Source organism: Sphaerodactylus townsendi, unplaced genomic scaffold, assembly GCF_021028975.2.
Source record: "Sphaerodactylus townsendi isolate TG3544 unplaced genomic scaffold, MPM_Stown_v2.3 scaffold_19, whole genome shotgun sequence".
Lineage (NCBI taxonomy): Eukaryota > Metazoa > Chordata > Lepidosauria > Squamata > Sphaerodactylidae > Sphaerodactylus > Sphaerodactylus townsendi.
The window spans coordinates 2,186,887-2,211,600 of record NW_025950352.1 but is presented as its reverse complement, the minus strand read 5'-3'; the positions used below and the strand labels follow the sequence as shown (position 1 = coordinate 2,211,600).

Below are 24,714 nucleotides of genomic sequence, written 5' to 3'. Positions count from 1 at the left end.
CTGTGTTGTTATGTGTATAATAATAATAATAATAATAATAATAATAATAATAATAATAATAATAATAATAATAATACACACACACGTCCACTGAGCTTTAATGGGGCAGGGTGGTGCTATTCCTAATCTACCAGGAGGCCGGCAGCAGTAGAGAAGGGGGTAGACTTAGCAAACGATCCCCCCAGGAGGTTTGCCAGCACCGGATCGGGCAATTCCCGGGGATGTTTTGGGTGGGGGGGTGGGGGAGGAGGCCAGGTCTGGGGGGGGGGGGCCCAGCAGGTCTTCGATGCTCCGGCCCCCTCCCTCCAAGGGGAGCGGCCCCTCCGCAGCGTCGCAACGAAGCGAGCGAGGCCCCGGCGCCGCCTGGAGGTTGGCAAGGGCGGCCAAGTTTCGTTTCTGGGGGGGGGGGGAGAGAGGGCTCCGGCGAGGGAGAAACGAAAGCGAGGCGCGGCCCACGTGGCGCAGCCCCCTCGCCCGCCCGCCCGGCCCGCCCCTCGGCTCCTCCACCCGCTCGGCCGCCTCTCCTGCAGCCATGAAGGCGCCTCTGGCCGTCCTGCTGGCCGCGCTCCTGGGGGTCCCCGGAGGTGAGCCCCGACCGCGGAAAGAGGGGGGAGGAGGAGGAGGAGGAGGAGGAGGAGGGAGGAAACTGGGGGGGGGGCTCCGCTTTCTCCCCCCCCCCCGCCCAGGGGGCTCCCCCTGTTTTGCAGGCGCCCCCTCCCTCCCCCACCCCGGGCGCTGCCGCGGTGCGCCTCGCCCTCTCCCAGGGACGCGCCACGGAGGCGCACGGGCTGCAGCGGCTCCTCTCCCCCGGGACTGCACCGAGGGGTTGTTTTTGTTGGGGGGGCGGCGGAGGGGGGCTGCACCGCCGCAGTCCAAGCCTCGGCCCCCGGTGACTGGGAGCGGGGGGGGGGGGGAAGATGCACGCCGGCCTGGCAGCGTTGGTTGGACTCCCCGGCTGGGCAAGGCGCGCGGAGGGAGCGCGTGGCGAGCCCCAGGCGGCCCATCGGTGTGTGTGTGTGTATGGGGGGGGGGGGGGGAAGATGTTTTTTTTGGGGGGGGGGGTCGGTCGGCCAGGCCCCGCCGAGGCGCTCCCCCCGCAGCTTCAGCCGGCTCCCTTTGTGCTGGGGTCGCTGGGAAGGAGGAGAGGTGGGGGGCGGGGGGGGGAGTCGCCCCGCCCGGCGGGTTTCCTGGCGTGGTTTCATTTGCATCCTCTGCCTTTCTCCCCCGCGAGGCCTGGCCAGCACCTGCCTTCCTTTGGGACCCTCCTGAAATCCCCTGTGGAACGGGTTAAGGGGCCGTCATTCCCCTGTAGCTTCTTTTGGATCCTCACAGCTGCTTTCCTGTAGGGTGGGTTAGAGGCCATCCCATTTCCCCCCCTGGCTTCTTTGGCGGATCCCTCCACAACGCCCCTGTGGGGTAGGTTAGGGGCCCGTCATTCCCCTGGCTTCTTTTGGATCCTCACAACGCCCCTGTGGGGTAGGTTAGGGGCCCGTCATTCCCCTGGCTTCTTTTGGATCCTCACAACGCCCCTGTGGGGTAGGTTAGGGGCCCATCATTCCCTACAAACTGCTTTTGGATCCACCTGCTGCGCACCTGTTAAGTCGTTGGGTTAGGGAGCCGATCATTCCCTGGCTGCTTTTGGATCTCCCAGCAGCCCTGTGGTGGGTTGGGGAGCCACGATCATTCCCCTGGCTTCTTTTGGCGGATCCTCCTGGCGCCCCTGTAGGGTGGAGTTAGGGGGGCCCGATCATTCCCCTGTGGCTTCTTTTGGGATCCTCCTGGCAGCCCTGTGGGGTAAGGTTAGGGAGCCAGTCGAACTTTCCCCTGGCTTCTTTTGTGGATCCCTCCTGGCAGCCCTGTGGGGTGGAGTTGGAGGCCGATCATTCCCCTAGCTTCTTTAACGGATCCTCCCTGGCAGCCCCTGTAGAAGTCGTTAGGTTAAGAGGAGCCCCATCATTTCCCTAGCTTCTTTTGGATCCTCCTGGCGCCCTGTGGGGGGGGGGTAGAGTTAGAGAACCCGTCATCCCCCTGGCTTCTTTTGGATCCTCCTATAGCCCCTGTGCCAAGGTGGGTTAGGGGCCCGTCATTTCCCTACAGCTTCTTTGGGATCCTCCACAAGCGCCCCCCTGTAGAAGTGGGTTAAGGGAGCACCGTCATTCCCCTGGCTTCTTTGGATCCCTCTGGCACAGCCCTGTGGGAAGTGTTAGGTTAGAGACGCCCATCATTCCCCTGGCTTCTTTTGGATCCTCACCACATCCCTGTGGGGTGGGTTAGGGGCCCATCATTCCCCTGGCTTCTTTTGAATCCTCACCACATCCCTGTGGGGTGGGTTAGGGGCCCGTCATTCCCTTGGCTTCTTTTGGATCCTCACAACACCCCTGTGGGGTGGGTTAGGGGCCCGTCATTCCCCTGGCTTCTTTTGGATCCTCACAACGCCCCTGTGGGGTAGGTTAGGGGCCCATCATTCCCCTGGCTTCTTTTGGATCCTCACAACGCCCCTGTGGGGTAGGTTAGGGGCCCGTCATTCCCCTGGCTTCTTTTGGATCCTCACCGCTGTTGGCAGCCCTGTGGGGTAGGTTAGAGGCCACGTCACATTTCCCCTGGCTTCTTTTTTGGATCCTCTGGCAGCGCCCTGTGGGGTGGGTTAGAGACCCCGTCATTTCCCCTGGCTTCTTTTGGATCCTCCTGGCAGCCCCTGTGGGGTGTTAGGTTAGAGACATCCCGTCCATCCCCCTAGCTTCTTTTTTGGATCACTCCTAGCGCCCTATTAGAAGTGTTAAGGTTAGAGGCAAAAACGTCATTCCCCTAGCTTCTTTTTTGGATCCCTCCTAGCACCTTCCCTGTGAAGTGGAAGTTCAGAGACCCGTCATTTCCTAGCTTCTTTTGGATCCTCTGGCGCCCTGTAGCCAGCTAATGGGGTGGAGTTAGGGAGCCCATCCATTTCCCACGGCTTCTTTTGGATCCTCACCACATCCCTGTGGGGTAGGTTAGGGGCCCATCATTCCCCTGGCTTCTTTTGAATCCTCACCACATCCCTGTGAAGTGGGTTAGGGGCCCATCATTCCCCTGGCTTCTTTTGGATCCCTCCCCACCACATCCCTGTAGAGGTGGAGTTCCTGAACCCATCATTCCCCTGGCTTCTTTTGAATCCTCCCCACATCCCTGTGGGGTGGGTTAGGGGCCCATCATTCCCCTGGCTTCTTTTGGATCCTCACCACATCCCTGTGGGGTAGGTTAGGGGCCCATCATTCCCCTGGCTTCTTTTGGATCCTCACCACATCCCTGTGGGGTGGGTTAGGGGCCCATCATTCCCCTGGCTTCTTTTGGATCCTCACCACATCCCTGTGGGGGGGTAGGTTAGGGAGCCCAATATTCCCACAGCTTCTTTTGCCGGAACCTCACCACATCCCTGTGTGGGGAGGTGGGTTAGGGAACCCACATCATTCCCCTGGCTTCTTTTGGATCCTCACCACATCCCTGTGGGGTAGGTTAGGGGCCTGTCATTCCCCTGGCTTCTTTTGGATCCTCAACACCCCTGTGGGGTAGGTTAGGGGCCCATCATTCCCCTGGCTTCTTTTGGATCCTCAACACCCCTGTGGGGTAGGTTAGGGGCCTGTCATTCCCCTGGCTTCTTTTGAATCCTCACCACATCCCTGTGGGGTGGGTTAGGGGCCCATCATTCCCCTGGCTTCTTTTGGATCCTCACCACATCCCTGTGGGGTAGGTTAGGGGCCTGTCATTCCCCTGGCTTCTTTTGGATCCTCCTAGCGCCCTGTAAGTGGGATTGAGGCCCGTCGTTCCCTAACTTCTTTTATGGATCCTCTCACAAGCCCTGTAGCAGAAGTCTGGGTTAGGGGCCCGTCATTCCCCTGTCTTCTTTTGGATCCCTCTGGCAGCCCTAATAGAGACAGAGTTAGGGAGCCGATCATTCCCCCCCTGGCTTCTTTTTTGGATCCTCACAGCAGCCCTGTGAAGTTAGGTTAGGGGCCGATCCTCATTTCCCCTGGCTTCTTTTGGATCCTCACCACATCCCTGTGGGGTAGGTTAGGGGCCCATCATTCCCCTGGCTTCTTTTGGATCCTCAACACCCCTGTGGGGTGGGTTAGGGGCCCATCATTCCCCTGGCTTCTTTTGGATCCTCACAACGCCCCTGTGGGGTAGGTTAGGGGCCCATCATTCCCCTGGCTTCTTTTGGATCCTCACCACATCCCTGTGGGGTGGGTTAGGGGCCCATCATTCCCCTGGCTTCTTTTGGATCCTCACCACATCCCTGTGGGGTAGGTTAGGGGCCTGTCATTCCCCTGGCTTCTTTTGGATCCTCAACACCCCTGTGGGGTAGGTTAGGGGCCCATCATTCCCCTGGCTTCTTTTGGATCCACTCCAAGCACCCTGTTAGAGTGCAGGTTAGGGAGCCTGTCATTCCCCTGGCTTCTTTTGGATCCTCACCACATCCCTGTGGGGTGGGTTAGGGGCCCATCATTCCCCTGGCTTCTTTTGGATCCTCACAACGCCCCTGTGGGGTAGGTTAGGGGCCCGTCATTCCCCTGGCTTCTTTTGGATCCTCACAACGCCCCTGTGGGGTAGGTTAGGGGCCCGTCATTCCCCTGGCTTCTTTTGGATCCCTCCTGGCAGCGCCCTGTAGAAGTGGGTTAAGGAGCCCGTCATGGTTCCCCCTAGCTTCTTTTGGATCCTCCTGCTTCCCTGTGGGGCCAGGTTAGAGACCCGATCATTCCCCTAGCTGCTTTTTTGGATCCCTCACAGCGCCCTGTGGGGGGGTGTAGGTTAGAGAGACTCCCGTCATTCCCCTGGCTTCTTTTGGATCCTCACCACACCCCTGTGGGGTAGGTTAGGGGCCCATCATTCCCCTGGCTTCTTTTGAATCCTCCCCACCACATCCCCTGTAGGGGTGGGTTAGAGAGCCCATCATTCCCCTGGCTGCTTTTTTTTTTGGATCCTCACCACATCCCTGTAGAATTTGGAGTTCTGGGCCCATCATTCCCCTGGCTTCTTTTGAATCCTCCCCACATCCCTGTGGGGTGGGTTAGGGGCCCATCATTCCCCTGGCTTCTTTTGGATCCTCACCACAAATGTCCTGTGCAAGGGTAGGAGTTAGGGAGCCCATCATTCCCCTAGCTTCTTTTTGAATCCCTCACCCACATGCAGCCATTAGAAGGGTGGGTTGAGGACCCCATCATTCCCACACTAGCTTCTTTGGATCCTCACCACATCCCTGGCGGGTGGGATTCCTGAGCCCATCATTCCCCTGGCTTCTTTTGAATCCTCCCCACATCCCTGTGGGGTGGGTTAGGGGCCCATCATTCCCCTGGCTTCTTTTGGATCCTCACCACATCCCTGTGGGGTAGGTTAGGGGCCCATCATTCCCCTGGCTTCTTTTGGATCCTCACCACATCCCTGTGGGGTGGGTTAGGGGCCCATCATTCCCCTGGCTTCTTTTGGATCCTCACCACATCCCTGTGGGGTAGGTTAGGGGCCCATCATTCCCCTGGCTTCTTTTGGAACCTGCACCGCATCCCTGTGGGGGGGGTGGGTTTAAGGGAGACCCAGCATCATTCCCTAGCTTCTAACACACTTTGGATCCTCACCACATCCCTGTGGGGTAGGTTAGGGGCCTGTCATTCCCCTGGCTTCTTTTGGATCCTCAACACCCCTGTATTAAGATGGGAGGATTCAGAGGCCAGCATCCATTCCCACTAGCTTCTTTTGGAACCTGCCACAGCACATCCCTGTGGGGTGGGTTAGAGAGCCCATCAATTCCCTAAGCTTCTTTTGGATCCTCACCACACATCCCTGTGTTAGGGGTGGAGTTAGGGAGCCACTGTCAGATTTCCCTGGCTTCTTTTGGATCCTCAACACCCCTGTGGGGTAGGTTAGGGGCCTGTCATTCCCCTGGCTTCTTTTGAATCCTCACCACACCCCTGTGGGGTGGGTTAGGGGCCCATCATTCCCCTGGCTTCTTTTGGATCCTCACCACATCCCTGTGGGGTGAGGATTAAGGAGCCCATCATTCCCTAGCTGGCTTCTTTGGATCCTCCTGGCAAGCCCTGTGGAAGTGTGGGTTAGGGAGCCCACATCATTCCCCTAGGGCTTAGCTTTTGAATCCTCACCCACATCCCACTGTGGGGGGGTGGGTTAGAGAACCCATCATTCCCCCTGGCTTCTTTTGGATCCTCTACCACATCCCTGTGCCAGGAGCAGGTTAAGAGACCCATCTAATTCCCTAGCTTCTTTTGGGATACTCACCCAAGCAGCCCTTTCATGGGGTGGGTTAGAGGCCAGCCCGTATTCCCTGGCTTCTTTGCTTGGATCCTCACAAGCCCCTGTGAAGTGGGCCTGGGTTAGGGAGCCCATCGATATTCCTGGCTTCTTTAGCGGATCCTCCCTAGCAGCGCCCCTGTGTGAAGTGGGTTAGAGACCCCATCATTCCCTAGCTTGCTTTTGGATCCCTCACTGCATGCCATGCTAGAAGTGGGTTAGGAGGGCCGGTGATCATTCCCCTGGCTTGCTTTGGGATCACTCAACACCCCTGTGTACAGGAAAAATTCAGGGTTAGGGGCCCATCATTCCCCTGGCTTCTTTTGGATCCTCCTACACAGCGCCCTGGCCAAGTGGGTTAGGGGCCCGTCATTCCCCTGGCTTCTTTTGGATCCCTCAACTTGCCTATTAAGAGATTGGGTTAGAGACCCATCATTCCCCTGGCTTCTTTTGGATCCTCCACAACCCTGTAAATTGGGTTAGAGGCCAAGTCATTCCCCTAGCTTCTTTTATGGATCCTCTAGCAGCCCTGTGTGGGGTGGGTTAGAGGAGCCCACGTCATTCCCCCTGGAGTTCTTTGGGATCCCTCAGCACACCCTGTAGAGATCTTGGGTTTGAGAACCCGTCATTCCCTTGGCTTCTTTTGGAGACTCACAACACCCCTGTGGGGTAGGTTAGGGGCCCGTCATTCCCCTGGCTTCTTTTGGATCCTCAACACCCCTGTGGGGTGGGTTAGGGGCCCGTCATTCCCTTGGCTTCTTTTGGAGACTCACAACACCCCTGTGGGGTAGGTTAGGGGCCCGTCATTCCCCTGGCTTCTTTTGGATCCCTCCTGGCATTACCCTATGGGAGTGGGATTAGTCAGCTGTCCATCATTCCCTGGCTTCTTTTGAAAAAGGATCCTCCACCTGGCACCCTGTAGAGTGGTGTGGGTTAGGGAGCCCGATCATTCCCTTAGCTTCTTTTGGATCACTCACATGGCCTGCCCTAAGTGGAGTTAGGGAGCCACGTCGATTCCCCTAGGCTTCTTTTTGGATACCTCTAGCGCCCTGTGAAGTGTTCAGGTTGAGAGAGCCCGTCATTCCCCCCCTGGCTTCTTTTTGGATGCCTCTAGCAACGCCCCTGTGGGGTAGGTTAGGGGCCCATCATTCCCCTGGCTTCTTTTGGATCCTCACCACATCCCTGTGGGGTAGGTTAGGGGCCCATCATTCCCCTGGCTTCTTTTGGATCCTCACAACGCCCCTGTGGGGTGGGTTAGGGGCCCATCATTCCCCTGGCTTCTTTTGGAGAGACTCCACAACACCTTTCCTGTGCAAGTGGGTTAGGGGAGCCGATCATTTCCCACTGGCTTCTTTTGGATCCCTCCGACTTACCCCACCCCTGTAGAAGTGTGGTTTAGAGGCCACATCATTCCCCTGGCTTCTTTTGGATCCTCCGACGGTACACCCTGTTAAGCGTGGGTTAAAGAGGTGCCACCTTTAGCACATCCCACAACATCCCTGTGGGTGATTCCAGGCCAAAATTAGGTGTAACTGGTGCATGGTCACCCAGCCAGCCTCCATGGCATGAGTGGGGATTTGAACCTCTGTCTCCCAGCAGCATCCTGTATCTTTCCGGTCCTGGAAGAATTAGAGGCAGGGAGTGCAGGGAGACCTACTGGCTCTCAGATGTTCAGGAGACTACAGATTTACATCAGCCCCTACCAGCATGTGAGGGTGGCCATGCTGACAGAAACTGATGGGGTGTCCTAGATTTATGGAAAACCCTGAACATCTGATTCCTGAATAGAGAAAGGAAGGAAGGGACCCCTGAGCCCATGGGCTGCCATCCTCCCTGTGGCGCCTGGAGATGTCCCCGAATTACAACTGATTTCCAGAGGCTACAGATCCATTCCGCTCAGGCTGGGGTTGATTTCAATCAAAGAATATTTTAGTCATTATTTAAATACTAGCCCCCCGTGGTGGTGAACCTTTGGCACTCCAGATGTTATGGACTACAATTCCCATCAGCCCCTGCTAGCATGGCCTGTACTAGCCAGAGAGACTTGATTTAAACCATGATGTTCCACATAAGGACTCATTCTTGCTGCTGTAATCGGAACGTTTGCAAATAGATTGAAGGTTTCATTTTTAGATTAACATCAGATTAGTTTTACAGGAACACTGAAAAATTGCTAGTCCGGTTATGTTATTAAAATACGCTGACGGATAATTGTGAAATGATTTCCGAAATGAATTATCTTCAGTTTGGACCATCAAGCCTACATTTTCTTTGTTCAGGGAGGTTTTGCATTTTTCTTGGCATTAATAGATGCCTTACTGCCGGAGGATACCAGACCCCTTCATTAATATATTCCCAAACTGGGTCTGTTTTACGATCTGCTGCCCATTATAGACTTTCTGTTCCAGGGAGAGAATGATATGATAACTCTCTACAAAGGTTGGAAAACTTGTGGAGTTATCTGCTCAAAAGGTTTCACTTTCCTTTTTACTTCCTGCCCCTCCCTTCTTACACTTAGCTCCTTGTGCAGATCTGTGCCACTCCAAACAAACTTCTATTCACTGAACTTCTTGAAACTTACCATTTCAGAGGTGTTTATTCTGTGTACATAGATTTGCAAAGGGACAACAGGATAAAGGTCTTTTTTCTCAACTCCGTATTGTTTTTTAAAATAACAGTTTTACTGTGAAGAAGAGGCAGCCGATCTTTGCAGGCACAAATTCACAGTTTTGAGAACTGCGAAGAAAACCAAGCAGGTGTGAGAATATTATCTTCTACATGGGGAAACCGCCCAAAATAATCTCACAGAAGCCTCTGGAAGAGCGCGAGGATTGTGAATGATTGATGGAATTAATTTCCCCAAAAATGCTTACATCTTGTATAAATATTCATCTCGTGCTACATAATTTAAAAACTGGCCTTTATTTCGTGACGAATAACCTTTGCGCTATAACTTATCTTAAATGCCAAACTACCGTTTGGTAAATTTTTATTAAAAACATCCATTTAAAAATCCAAAAAACGTTTTGCTTCCGCTGGAGAAAAGGGCTGCTTTGGAGAGCGTCAGACCCAGGTTCCCCGAGACTGTACTGCCAAATTTGCAGGAATATCCCAACTTGGCAGTTGGCAACATAAGAACATAAGAACAAGCCAGCTGGATCAGACCAGAGTCCATCTAGTCCAGCCCTCTGCTACTCGCAGTGGCCCACCAGGTGCCTTTGGGAGCTCACATGCAGGAGGTGAAAGCAATGGCCTTCTGCGGCTGTTGCTCCCGAGCACCTGGACTGCTAAAGGCATTTGCAACCTCCGGATCAAAGGGAGGATCAAGATTGGTATGCCATAATCTGAGCTTCTCCTCCCATAAATCTGTCAAGCCCTTTTAAAGCTATCCAGGTGAGTGGCCATCACCACCTCCTGTGGCAACAGATTCCGACACCAATCACTGCGTTCATTGAAGAAGTGTTTCCTTTTATTGAGTCTAATTCTTCCCCAGCATTTTCAATGGATGCCCCTGGTTCACAGATATTGTGAGAAAGAGAAAATGTCTCTCTGTCCATTTTTCTACCCGTGCATCATTTTATAGACTTCAATCATATCCCCCCTCAGCCCCTCCTCTCTCCAACTAAAGAGTCCCAAAGCGCTGCAGCCTCTCCTCATAAGGAAGGTGCTCCAGTCTTCAATCCATCCTCGTTGCCCTTCTCTGCACTTTTCTATCTCCTCAATATCGCCTTTTTTTTGAGATGTGGCGGTAGAACTGGACACGGACTCCAAGTGCGATTAAGCACCGCGTGTGCTATATATAAGGAGCATAGCTGATCCTTGCAGTTTTATTCTCAATTCCTTTCCTAATGATCCCCAGCATAGAGTTTGCCTTTTTCACAGCTGCCAATCATTGAGTTGACATTCCCATGGAACTATCCACCAAGACGCGTGTCTGCGTGCCTTACCCAGAGAACGCATATCCGTACAGGTTTGTGAATGTGTGTTTGGTGGTTACCTTCCATAACACAGCTGCACAAAGTTGGAGAATGTTGGCATCTGTTGCTGGGGGAGTAGAAAATGGCGTTGAAGGCTTGAAAATGTAGGCATCAGGCACCGGTGAACCAAAATGAATACGAATATAGGTGTTGCCTTATAGGGCCTTGTATGAACCAGCTTGGTGCAATGGTTAGGAGACGGGGACTATAATCTGGAGAACCGGGTTCGATTCCCCACTCCTCTACGTGGACGGCAGACTCTTATCGATTCCCCACTCCTCCACACAAAGTCTGCTGGGTGACTTTGGGCTACTCACAGTTCTCTCTGAACTCTCATCCGCACCTACCTCACAAGGTGTCTGTTAAGAACATAAGAACTAGCCTGCTGGATCAGACCAGAGTCCATCCAGTCCGGCACTCTGCTCCTCGCATTGGCCCACCAGGTGCCTTTGGGAGCTCACCTGCAGGAGGTGAAAGCAATGGCCTTCTGCTGCTGCTGCTGCTCCTGAGCACCTGGTCAGGGTGGGCAGGGGAAGGAAAAAGGAGTTTGTAAGCCACCTTGAGTCTCCTTGCAGGAGAGAAAGGTGGGGTATAAACCCAGACTCTTCTCTACTAAAAGTTTAGCTGAAGCTAGCATATTTAGTAAAATGTAGGCATACCTAAGAAATAACTTGGATGGAGAGAAGCTCAATTTATAGACGTCTGTTAGCACATGTTATTCTTTGATCTGTGACTAAGTTTTTGTTAATAGGTTAGCTTCAGTTAAGCTAGAAGGCAACAGCTATATTTTGATGAACTTTCGTTTACTGATGCCTGAGGTCTAAATTTGCAGGCAGTAAAGTAGTAGTAGTAGTTTGGATTTATACTGTGCTTTTCTCAACCTTTGAGGGGTCTCAACGCGGCTCACAAACTCCTTCTCTTCCTCTCCCCCCGTCAGATCCCTTGTGAGGCAGGTGGGGCTGGGAGAGTTTGGAGAGAACTGTGACTCACCCAGGTTACCCAGCAGGCTTCATGTGTGCAAGAATTAGGAAATTATTCCAGATCCGAGGTCACTCGGCTCTTAACCACCACTAAAAGAGCAGCAGTGGCATTAAGCGTGGGAGGTTACCCAAGAGCTCGTGTATCTAATCTGGAGGAACGGGTTTGATTCCCAGCTCTGCATACTGAGCTGTTGGAGGCTTATCTGGGAGGAATTCCAGATTAACTCTTGCTTGCTCCACACCGCGCCAGCTGGGTGACCTTGGGCTAGTCACAGCTTCTGCGGAGCTCTCTCCAGCCCCACCTACCTGCCCATGGGGTGTTTGTTAATAATGAGGGGAAGAGGCTGAGGAGATTGTCAGCCCTTTGAGTCTCCTGCAGGAGAAGAAAGGGGGGATATAAATCAAAAAAGCTCTTCTCTTCTTCTTCTATACCGCACGCTTCAGCGCCTTCTTCCACTCCGTTCTCCTTCCGCAAACTATCACATCACACGTAAGTGCTTGAAGTTTGCCGGCCATCTTGTGTTTCCCAGGAAGTTGCATAGCTGCGGGACTCTTCTCTTAAAACTATCATTTCCTTATTAACTGACTAAAGCGATACGTTTGAAGCCACGTGAATATCTATCTGAATGCTGAGAGAAAGACAGTTTGTAACGCAGCAAAAACACAGGCCTGTCGCGAGAACGATTAGTCCTGCTGTAATTACATATTTGAGGGATGCCGTAAGCCAGCTGCTAACATCGGCGGCAGGCACCCCCACCAATCCCAAGTCACGATTTAGGTTGCTACCTGTGCTTATAATTTCAACCCGCTGCTTCGTTCTCTGTTGAATCCGGGGAGCTATTTCCAGATTGCGATCTGCATGGGGAAACAGCTAGTTTAAGCCAAGCAATGCCGCGTGCCTTTCGTCCCTGCAGGGCAGCGAGCAAATCTTAAGACATATCGAGGGCTTCTCGAGAGATAGAGGGACCTTCTTGCTGCAGAGATTTAGCATTCATGGTGGCTTTCTGTCCAGCTTCCTGTTCTCCAGATACATTAACTGTGTGGGTGGGTTAAAATGCCGTCTGGTCACTTCTGACTCACACAGCCCTGTGAATCCGTGATCCAGAACCCACTGATTTTTGGGTGTGTGTGTGTGTTTGTGTTGGCGTTCCCCAGTATCCTTAATACTGTCTTCCGACACTACATTTCTTCCTGTTTTCTTCATTGTCTACCTTTCACATCTATACATAGTTATGGGGAATACTATGACATGACTTAACTTGATCTTAGCTACCTAGGAGCCATCCTAGGACTGATTAGCACCCCTTCTGGGGTGCAATTCTCCCTTCCCTCCCTTCCTTCCCTCCTTCCTTCCCTCCCTCCCTCACTTCCCTCCTCCCTTTCCTCCCTCCTTCCTTCCCTCCCTCCTTCCTTCCTTCCTTCCTTCCTTCCTTCCTTCCTTCCTTCCTTCCTTCCCTTCCTTCCCTTCCTTCCCTTCCTTCCTTCCTCCTTCCTTCCTCCCTTCCCTTCCTTCCTTCCTTCCTTCCTTCCTTCCTTCCTTCCCTTCCTTCCTTCCTTCCTTCCTTCCTTCCTTCCTTCCTTCCTTCGCTTCCTCCCTCCACTCCTCCCCTCCACTCCCACTCCCTCCCTCCCACTCCCTCCTTCCCTCCACTCCCTCCACTCCCTCCTCCCTCCTCACACTCAGCTTCGCTTCCCTTCCTTCCTTCCTTCCTTCCTTCCTTCCTTCCTTCCTTCCTTCCTTCCTTCCCTTCCTTCCTTCCTTCCTTCCTTCCTTCCTTCCTTCCTTCCCTTCCTTCCTTCCTCCCTTCCTTCCTTCCTTCCTTCCTCCCTTCCCTTCCTTCCTTCCTTCCCTTCCTTCCTTCCTTCCTTCCTTCCTTCCTTCCTTCCTTCCTTCCTTCCTTCCTTCCTTCCTTCCTTCCTTCCTTCCTTCCTTCCTTCCTGTCTGTCACATCTGACTTAATGGGGATCCGTTGTTGGGGTTTTTTTAAGGCGAAGGGCATGCACAGGTGGTTTGCCGTTGCCTTCCTCCCCATCACGAGCCTGCTGTTTCTGGAAGGTCTCTCATCCAAATACTTGCCCGGCAAACCCCTTCTTAACTAAGATCAGGGACCAAGATCAGGCTATGCCAGGACCCCTATCAAGGTCGAGGAGACCTGCTATACCATCTTGACAATAGCCGAACTGTGGCATTCTTGGAGAAAGGTATTTCCTGCTACCACCCTGCAGTTGAGCTGAAACAATTGCTGTAAGAGATCAGCCAAGGAGCATATTTTACTTGTGTGTGTCCTTGCATTTGGCTTTGTCATCCAGCAGAGGGACTTGGCCTCGTTGCAGGGTTAGCCGCCCGATGAGCCAGTTTTGGAGTGATTACATGAGTCCTCCACAGGCTCGCGTTTTAAACCCTTGCTCTTTGGAGGCCGGAGGCGTAACAGGTGGCTTTCCCTCCCAAAGGAAACAGAGAACTTCCCCAGGTTTATTTTGTGGGCGTAGCAGAGCAGCTAGATGAAAAGGAGAGAGACAAATTTCAACTGGTAGTAAGTTACGTTGGTAGGTAACTTTAGCAAACTGGCCTGAGCGATACCTTTACCGATACCTTTAATAAACTAAATTAGGTCTATGCAAATGAGAACCGACTTCTGCTTCGCGTTGGTCAGACCTTCTCGCAAATTATGGTGGGCGCGTCCCTCTCAGTGCCAAGGACCTGTGACAATTGGAGGGCCCCCAAAGGGCAGGGAGTTAGAGTCTTGAAAATGGGATGGGGTTGCGCCTTCGTGCGTGCCCAACTTGGAACAGAGCTTTGACGGGATGGGTATTATTTTGAAAAGATGTTGAGGATCTTAGGATTTGTCTTTCACGGCTGGGATTAACTGGCTATTGAGGGTTTCCTGGGCTGAGTGGCCGTGGACTCGTATTCTTTTGCTCCAGACGTTTCCTTTGCAACGACGTCTGGCATCTTGAGAAATTACCAAACCACAGCCTGGAAAAGTCCCCGACAACCGGATCTTAGGATTGTTTTATGACGGCTAAACAAAGATCGTTGGACTTAAAAGGTTTCAAAGCTTCATGCTGGCCAGCGGCAAGAAAAACACGTTCCCCAACCTAGCATGTTGATCCCCTGTCCAAAGAAGGGTGCGTGGCGAGGGTACCTACGATCTTTGGCCCAGATCCTAAGCAAAGAGACAAGCCCTGATGACAATTGCCCGAGGTCTAATGGACAGGTTAGGGCCTCCTGGTGTTATGGACTACAGTTCCCATAAAATCCCTACCAGCATCACTTGAAGGTGAGTGAAAGCAGGCATCAGAAAGAACAAGTGGCACCACGTTGGGGACCCCTTCCCAAGATAATTGACACCTGTGGTCTAATGTATGACCATCAGCCTTTCTAACTGGAAGATATAAGAAAACTGAATGTACTAAAATATTCTGTCCCTGTGATAATGGCAGTGCGGAAACGCTTATGCATTCCTCATTCGAATGTCCCAGGCATTGCTGGTCTCTGAGGTGCTCAAACTGCTGCCCTCCGGGATAAAATGTGCCAGCGGCGTCCACTTGCATTTCAAGAGGCTAAAAGCGGGATTTAGCGGAAAGGCTAGGGACGAGGATGGTGCAGGAGGAAGGTAGTGTTTCACTGAACAATTAAAAAAGAAACCCATTTGCCTTCAGAAGCCAAGGAGTGGTAAAGAGAAGAAAAGGAGGAGTTTGGATTTATATCCCCCCTTTCTCTCCTGTAAGGAGACTCAAAGGGGCTTACAATCTCCCACACACAACAAACACCTGTGAGTCAGGTGGGGCTCACAGCTCTGAAAGAACTGTGGCTAGCCCAAGGTCACCCAGCTGGCATGTGTGGGAGTGTACAGGCTGAGTCTGAATTCCCAGATAAGCCTCCCACAGCTCAAAGAGGCAGAGTAGAATCAAACCCAGTTCCTTCAGATTAGAGGTTCACCTGCTCTAACCATTCGCCACTGCTGCTCATAGAAAGATCTAAAGAGAGTTAATTGTATCTTGGTAGGGGTCCCCAAAGCGTGGTGCAGCTGGGCTCCCTGATACCCACCACATTCCCGATGCTCCCAAAGTTTTTTTTTAAGAGGGGTGGGGCCCTCTTGCCCCAGGAATGCCGATTAATGCTGATTAAAAAAGATCCTCCGAAGATGCCAGGCGGATGCAGAGAGCCAAAACGTCAGGAGAGAATACTACGGAACAGGCCACGCTGGAAAACCCACAACTTCCTGAAAGAGCTTTGCTGCAGCGGCAGCTACACCACAGGGTTGGCTTTATTTGATTTCACTCTTCTTCCCCTGGGTGTTTTTTTACAATTATTCCTACGCAGTGGCGTAGGAGGTTAAGAGCTCGTGTATCTAATCTGGAAGAACTGGGTTTGATTCCCAGCTCTGCCGCCTGAGCTGTGGAGGCTTATCTGGGGAATTCAGATTAGCCTGTACACTCCCACACACGCCAGCTGGGTGACCTTGGGCTAGTCACAGCTTCTCGGAGCTCTCTCAGCCCCACCACTGCAGGGTGTTTGTTGTGAGGGGAAGGGGCAGAGAGATTGTCAGCCCTTTGAGTCTCCTACAGGAGAGAAAGGGGGGATATAAATCCAAACTCCTCTTCTTCTTTTCTCCTGCACGGAGGCCTGCTCGGAGGATGCGGCCGCATTTCGTGTGGCAACCATTGTGTGGTTGTGATTGGGCTGAACGGCCTGCAAGGACTCTCTGCTCGCAGTGGAGAAACTGTTTGGTGTGCTTTCTTTGGCACGTTCCGAAAAGTTACCAGTTTCTGTTCCTCCCCATCTGGCGAGCCAGCTCTCCCAAGTTGTTTTCAGGGTTAGCTTAAGGTCGCAGGTGTGTTTCCTTGCCCACAAACCCAACCAATCTGTTTCTGCCCTTGAAGGGAGATTTCTGTTTGCCGCGGGCTGCCGTTTCCTTCCCACTCCCTCTTCTTTTGACTTGCGGCTTTCATTGTTCTGCAAAGTTGTCACTTCTATAGTTTTGATCTATTTAAAGATTTCCAGATGTCTTGTGACCTGGTGGCTGAGGATGGGGCGGGAGTTAGGTTGAACGGCCTTTCCCCTCTGGTATTTTTGGTGGACAAAAAAAAAAATGTTTAAAGTCGTGCAGTGGAAACCGCCATGCGCTGGTACCGGATGCTGCCAAACACAACTTCTAAACAAATCCGCACGCCCGGCGAGATTTCTGGCGATCACTCACCAGTTTCTAACCTCACCCACTTTGTAAAAACAGTTGGCAGATGCCAAGAAAAGGGTGCCAAACAGCACTATTGTCCCTGTGGGCACTGTGTTGGAGACCCAATGCCTTATTTACTTGCACTTGGAGTTGTATACGTTGCTTTGCTCTCCTATAGGGACCCAAAGTGACTTCCAGCATTCTCCTGGGGTCCTCCTTTTTATTATCTACAACAACCTATGAGGGTAGATTGGGTAAGGTTAAGATCATGTGACTTCTGGTTCAAGGTCAGTTTCCACAGCAGAGGGACTTTGGATCCCAGGTTTTTTCGGTTGCCTAATCTGACCCTTTGTTAACCCACCCACAGGCTTGGTTACTTTTCTTTAAAAAATATCTTTCTTTTATGAAAATTATAATAAAGTTACAACAATAAAGTTACAAAACGGGCCAAGCTGCGTTTTAAATTGTTTTAATGTATTCAAGAGTTATTGTATCTACGTGTTTTATGCTGTTCACTGCCCAGAGCCCTTTCGGGGGTAGGGCGGTATATAAAAACAGCAAACAAACAAACAAACAAATAAATAACTTGAAATAGCCAAGAAAAGAGCATCACAATAATCATTACAAAAAAGAAGCAGTTAAAGAGAAAGGAGACACAGAGAAAGGAAAAGTAAGTATAAAACAGAAGAAAATAGGAAAGTGAAAAATTGATTTGACAACAATATGGATATATTGCGACTTCCCCTTTAATCAACTAACAACTATTACTATTTAGCTACATGTAATCAAACATTGTCCACTCACCCACCATTAGAAACAACCTTGAATGGTACAAAAAAATATTAGGAAACAAGGTAATTGATACTTTTCTACCCATAATTAGGTAGATCTTGCATATTATATCTTTGACTCATATAAGTCAGCCAAGGTTTCCAGATTACGCCATGAGGCTGAATTGAGCCATTACTTTTTAAACATTGTGACAGTCTATCTCTGTGGTGGCGAACCTTTGGCACTCCAGATGTCATGGACTACAATTCCCATCAGCCCCTGCCAGCATGGCCAATTGTAGTCCATAACATCTGGAGTGCCAAAGTCAATTATACCACTAGAATATCTACTATGAGAGAAAAATTCTTGTACTTTCAGGGGCTGATGGGAATTGTAGTCCATAACATCTGGAGTGCCAAAGGTTCGCCACCACTGGACTCTTATCTACTATGAAAAATTCTTGTACTTTCAGGGGCTGATGGGAATTGCAGTCCATAACATCTGGAGTGCCAAAGGTTCGCCACCACTGGGACTCTATCTACTATGAAAAATTCTTGTACTTTCAGGGGCTGATGGGAATTGTAGTCCATAACATCTGGAGTGCCAAAGGTTCGCCACCACTGGACTCTTATCTACTATGAAAAATTTTTGTACTTTCAGGGGCTGATGGAAATTGTAGTCCATAACATCTGGAGTGCCAAAGGTTCGCCACCACTGTGGAGGCTTATCTGGGGAATTCAGATTAGCCTGTCCGCTCCCACACACGCCAGCTGGGTGACCTTGGGCTAGTCACAGTTCTTCTGAGCTCTCTCAGCCCCACCTACCACACAGGGTGTTTGTTGTGAGGGGGGAAGGGTGAGGAGATTGTCAGCCCCTTTGAGTCTCCTGCAGGAGAGAAAGGGGGGATATAAATCCAAGCTCTCCTCCTCCTCCTCCCTCCTCCCTCCCTCCCTCCTTCCTCCCTCCTCCTCCTCCTCCTCCTCTTCTTCTTCTTCTTCTTCTTCTTCTTCTTCTTCTTCTTCTTCTTCTTCTTCTTCTTCTTCTTCTTCTTCTTCTTCTTCTTCTTCTTCTTCTTCTTCTTCTTCTTCTTCTTCTTCAGGAAGGGCCATTAGCAGACAAATCACAGCAATGCAGGTGTGATCTTGGCGCCGCCCGGGAGATACAGGTCAGGGCGGGAGCTGGGTTCGAGACACCAAGACACAAGTCTGAAATGTCATCATGCCTTTAACATGTGTTTTTTTTGGGGGGGGGTGTCTTCATCTCTTGCAGCTTTCTCTCTGGTCTGCTGGTGGTGCGACGGTGCGGAATCCAACTGGGGCTGCTGGAGGTGGCAGTGGTGTTCGGACAGCGACAACTACTGCGCTACGACGTATGTGGGCGGAGGACTCGGTAGGTGATTTCCACCCTCGCGGTCCTTCCAGATTTGGGATGGAAGAGCTGCTTTGCTGGATTGGACCACACTGTTAGGGCTCAGCTTGGTTTGAATGGGAACCCCTACAAGGAAGACCCAGATAGAGAAGAGGGGATAGTGTTGGTTCCAGATTCTCCTTGTACCCACAGGCTACAATGAAGACTTCAAAAAAATTAGTTCTCCCACTGGAGTAGCAGTTTACTTTTAAGTCATTTGTTCTGCATCCATTAGTAAACATAACCCTTAGAGCAGAGGTCTGCAACCTGCAGCTCTCCAGATGTTCATGGACTACAATACCCATCAGCCCCTGCCAGCATGACCAATTGACCCTGCTGGCAGGGCTGATAAGGTAATCGGCCTTGAGCCCTGGAGAAGCCGCGGAATACAGACCTATAGAGTAATCATTTGAGTCCCTGTTGAACTTCCTTTTCTTATAGTCATGAATGTTGTCACAGACAGTTTTTATATCAGCATCAATTTGAGCTAACTTCATATCAAAATCATCACCAACAGTAGAGGATTTTAATTTAGACAAACAGTTGTCCAATTCCTTGTCAATAGTAGACATTTCTGATAAAGATCTGTCAATCAACAAGAACATCGGTTCATGGGAGCATTTGTTGAGAATAGCTACCCATCTGCTTTTGAAAACATCATCATTAAAACATAGCAGGACCTTTCTTATTCGTAGTCCCCTTGGAATCATATTGTCATACACATAATCATTACGACTCAAAGCATGCAAACGATTTGGGTGCTGTGTGGTTTCCGGGCTGTATGGCCGTGTTGTAGCAGCATTCTCTCCTGACGTTTCGCCTGCATCTGTGGCTGGCATCTTCAGAGGATCTGATGTTGGGAAAGCAAGTGGAGTATAAATATCTGTTGGAGTGGCCAGGGTGGGTCCCAGTATATATATCTGTTGGAGTGCCCAGGGTGGGTACTCCACTTGCTTTCCCAACATCAGATCCTCTGAAGATGCCACTCTCACATATGCAAATAACATCAGGAAACATCACTACTAGAAATCGACAGAACAACTCTAGGCTCTACACAGCAATCGGTATTCGAGCCGACGTAGAAAGCCTTGACAATACATTCAAAGCGATGTAATACTTGGTTGAACGTTTCTTAAGAGTAAGTATGTGGGACCAATCACCTGAGATCCCAGATGGTAGAGTGTTACCTATCTATCTTTTAAGGGTTGTAAAATCCTATCTTTATCCCGGTCATTAAAAGCCAGGAGGCTAGTAGAGAACTGATTTTTTGAAGTCTTCATTGTAGCCTGTGGGTATAAGTTTTCTTCATTTTCACTTTTGTGTGTACCTTCCCCTCTTGCTTAGCATGGAGGTTCCAGATTCTCCGGCATGACCTGTAGACGCAGAGACTGAACAGTCAGAAGTTCTTGCAGGACCAGGTCCCCCGGGCTCAGGCCAAGCATTCAGGCTGGGATCCACAGCCAGGTCCAAACTTTGAGATTCCCCAGCAAGAGCTTAGCTCTGAGTCTCTTCAGCCCCTTCGCCAGAGGGGACCCTGACACCTCCCTCACCCCCCCCCCTGCCCCCCCATTCCAGAACCCCAGGAGCAATGCCGGAGGAGACTGCGTGCTAGCTTACAGCAGACGCAGCAGCAGGCTAGCAGCTATGGGGCGAGCTAGACTAGATGCAGAGTCTTTTCAGGAGCCAGACCCAGAGGAACGCAGCTGCAAGAGGAGCAGCAAGAGGAGCAGCAGTGGCGTAGGAGGTTAAGAGCTCGTGTATCTAATCTGGAGGAACCGGGTTTGATTCCCAGCTCTGCCGCCTGAGCTGTGGAGGCTTATCTGGGGAATTCAGATTAGCCTGTGCACTCCCACACACGCCAGCTGGGTGACCTTGGGCTAGTCACAGCTTCTTGGAGCTCTCTCAGCCCCGCCCACCTCACAGGGTGTTTGTTGTGAGGGGGGAAGGGCAAGGAGATTGTCAGCCCCTTTGAGTCTCCTGCAGGAGAGAAAGGGGGGGGATATAAATCCAAACTCCTCCTCCTCCTCCTCCTCTTCTTCTGATTCTGCCTGCATTTAAATCTCTCTCTCTCTCTCTCTCTCTCTCTCTCTCTCTCTCTCTCTCTCTCTCTATCTATCTATCTATCTATCTATCTATCTATCTATCTATCTATCTATCTATCTATCTATCTATCTATCTATCTATCTATCTATCTAATCTATCTAATCTATCTATCTAATCTATCTAATCTATCTAATTTATAGGCCGCCTCATCCCGAAGAGTCCAGTGACTCACTAGCTATGACTGTTTCCAGAGCAGTAAATCAATATAACATAAAATCTAACTCATTAAAATTCAGCAGCAATTAAAACAATAAATACAGATTATATATCTATTTACCTCCTTATCTATAGTTGTAACACATTATAAAATGATTTTCTATTGTAAGGAAAAAGGGGAAAAAAAGGAAAACTTTGTGTGTTAAATATGTAACTACAAGCGAGGACCCGCAAAACACGCAGGAGGGGAATCCCATGCCTTGAATCTCGGAGCCCACTGCCCCCATCCCTATCTCTAGAGAGCCAGCGTGGTGTAGTGGTTAAGAGCAGGTGGATCCTAATCTGGAGAACCGGGTTTGATCCCCCACTCCTCCACCTGAGTGGCAGCAGCTTATCTGGTGAACCAGATGTGTTTCCACACTCCTACATTCCTACTGGGTGACCTTGGGCTAGTCACAGTTCTCTCCGAACGCTCTTTACAAACACCTTCCCTGGTGTTTTAGAAATGAAGCAAGACCGAGGCGGAACCCATGCCCAGCAGAACTGTTAGCTGCTGATGATTTGAGTGGCAGGGCAGACTTTTTTTAAAAAAATGCAACGGAAGGCGAAGCTGCGTGTAAGCAAGAAAAGGCTTTTAAGGACATGCTCATTTTAGAAGGCGTCTTATGAAACGGTTTCTGCCTGAAATGCTGAAGAGTTGCTATGGGAATTGCATAGGACTCCACTCCCTGATATTTTGTGGTTGGCTCCGCCTCCTTTGGCCCAGAGGCATGGCGGGGGGGAAATGACGCCTGGGGCAACACCTGCTCCAGATGCCCCAAGGTCTGGCAGGAATTGAGCCAGAAGGTGGAGGGGTGTGGGGCGGTCTCTGCCCCCCCATGAGACCCTCACAACTGGTGTCGTTTCAGGGACATAAAGAAGAAGCAGAAGGGTGTGGATTTGTATGCCCCCCTTTCTCTCCTGCAGGAGACTCAAAGGGGCTGACAATCTCCTTGCCCTTCCCCCCTCACAACAAACACCCTGGGAGGTGGGTGGGGCTGAGAGAGCTCCCAGAAGCTGTGACTAGCCCAAGGTCACCCAGCTGGCATGTGTGGGAGTGCACAGGCTACTCTGAATTCCCCAGATAAGCCTCCACAGCTCAGGCGGCAGAGCTGGGAATCAAACCCGGTTCCTCCAGATTAGATACACGAGCTCTTAACCTCCTACGCCACTGCGTAGAAGAAGAAGAAGAGGAGGAGGAGGAGGAGGAGGAGGAGGAGGAGGAAAGGGGAGTAGTAGTAGTAGTAGTAGTTTGGATTCTCTGCTCCCCCCATGAGACCAGCTGGTGTGTGCCCAGGGACATGAGACGCCACAAATGCACGTGGGTTTTTGGCTGTGCCTCCTGTGGCAGCCATTTTGCGGTTGGCTCCGCCTCCTGCGGCAGCCATTTTGCGGTTGCATTTCTTTCCCTGCATAAGAATTCCAAAAAATGATCACATCCTCGCAATGTTTGGAGACTTCTGCTGTACCGTATCTCCGTGTAGAACAGGGGTCTGCAACTCGCGGCTCTCCAATTGGCCATGCTGGCAGGGGCTGATGGGTGTTGTAGTCCATGAACATCTGGAGAGCCTCTGCTTTGGCCACCAGATTGTGGTGTAGCGCTCTGGAGGTGCCCGCCTTTCAGTGGACCTGTGCATTAATACCACGTTTATTTTTTATTTATTTTTTTTTTTTTTACGATTAAACTGAGCCCCGGAGGGCTCAGGGCGGTTGGCAACAACAAACAGCAACAAATAAATAAATACATAAACGAACACCGTACATGTAGTACTGGTGCAAGTTAAAACACAGCGTTTAAATCATAATATGACATTTCAAAACAACCGATGGCGTCTAATGGCTAAAACTCCTCTGGGGGCAAATGGGGGACGCAACCGTCGCGTCGGAGGTTAAGAGCTCATGTATCTAATCTGTTGGAACTGGGTTTGATTCCCAGCTCTGCCGCCTGAGCTGTGGAGGCTTCTCTGGGGAATTCAGATTAGCCTGGGCACTCCCACACACGCCAGCTGGGTGACCTTGGGCTAGTCACAGCTTCTCGGAGCTCTCTCAGCCCCACCTACCTCACAGGGTGTTTGTTGTGAGGGGGGAAGGGCAAGGAGATTGTCAGCCCCTTTGAGTCTCCTGCAGGAGAGAAAGGGGGGACATAAATCCAAACTCTTCTTCTTCTTCTCTTCTAAGAGGGGGACAGCAGAGTCCCAGCTGTTAAAAGGAAAGGGAAAGGGGAGGGGGGGCATCAGCGGCTGGCCTCCCCAAAAGCCCGGCGGAATAGCTCAGTCTTACAGGCCCTGCGGAACTCATTAAGGTCCCGCAGGGCCCGGACAGCTTCAGGTGTCGGTGTAACCTGGTATTCCTGTTCCTAACCTTCCTTTTCTCCCAGCCTGTGTGTGGGCCTCAAACGCGTCTCTTGTTGTTTTCCACGCATTCAGTTTGCAGCATGTTTCACCGGTCTCCTTTCCTTCCCGCCCAGGTGGCTATTCCAGCCAGTCGATCAGCAAGCAGGCTGCGCGTCCTCCGTCTGCCCCAAATTGGGATGGACGCTCGGGATTGTGGTCAGCCTCCCATCAAGTGCTGCTCGTCTTCCCTCTGCAACATCAGCGGAGCCTCCAGCCTCAAGAGCAACTACCTGATCTTGGCCGTGGGGATCCTGGCCAGTTTCTTTTACCTCTTTCGAGACAGGCTGTGACCGGCTCGGCCTTCCCCGAGGGGAGAGGCCACCAATGTACGTGAGTGGGCGTTCCAACTCTTGCTTAGCTGGCCCCTGTAAGTCGGGTTGTGTCTCTGCTTCCAGACTGGCACCATTTCTGACATTTTGTACCACTTCTCTTTCTTTTCTTTTTTGGAAAATCACAAGAAGCAATAGCTTGGTTGGATAACGATTGCTCTTTTGAGGCCGGCCGGTAGTCTTGCTCACCTGACCAAGAATAGTTTAGCCAAAAAAGCCCCCAAACTTCCACACGAAAACATTCCGAAACCTTCTAGAGGGCTTTAAAAATAAAATAATTCTAGGAGCCTTAAGGTCAAGTCTAGGACTTGGAGCAAAGATCTTGGGTGGGATCTCTTTTTTCTAACATGGAGTCAGATCAGTTTCTTTTCTTTTTTTGCCTGTTACATTTTACCTGAAAAGCGGGGGAAAGAATGCTGTGTTGTGCTTTTTGAATTTGAATAAAGATGTTCTTTATCCCTTTGGCGTGAGTTTGATTTCTGGCTTTCCACTAGATTTTATCGGGGGCCTTAAAGTGCAAAGTCCTACAGGGACACGTGAGGGTGATTGAAGAAGAAGAAGAAGAAGAGTTTGGATTTATATCCCCCCTTTCTCTCCTGCAGGAGACTCAAAGGGCTGACAATCTCCTTGCCCTTCCCCCCTCACAACAAACACCCTGAGGAGGTAGGTGGGGCTGAGAGAGCCCTCTGGTGAAGCTGTGACCTAGCCCAAGGTCACCCAGCTGGTGTGTGTGGAGTAGCACAGGCTAATCTTGAATTCCCCAGATGCCAGCCTCCCACAGCTCAGGGCGTGTAGAGTTGGGAATCAAACCCGGTTCCTCCAGATTAGATACACGAAGGCTCTTAACCTCCTAATGCCACTGCTGCCTCCTATGCCACTTCTTGGAAGGACTGTCTGTGGAGATTTGATTTGGATTTGGGATACACGGAGGTGCTTTACAGGAGCTGATGCCTTCAAGCGGGGATTTAAGATTGACCTTCTGGATAGCCACAAGCACAGATAGCTGCCGTGAGAGCCAGCGTAGTGTAGGGTTGAAGCGCAGGTGCACGCTAGCCTGAGAGGGGCAGGTTTGATTCCACTCTGTCACTCAAGCTTGTTGGGAGGGG

General features: G+C 51.1%; 1 pseudogene; it reads left to right on the top strand.

Annotated features, from left to right (window-relative positions):
- Positions 1 to 286: 286 nt before the first annotated feature.
- LOC125425148 lies at positions 287 to 24,070 on the top strand (annotated as a pseudogene).
- Positions 24,071 to 24,714: the final 644 nt, after the last annotated feature.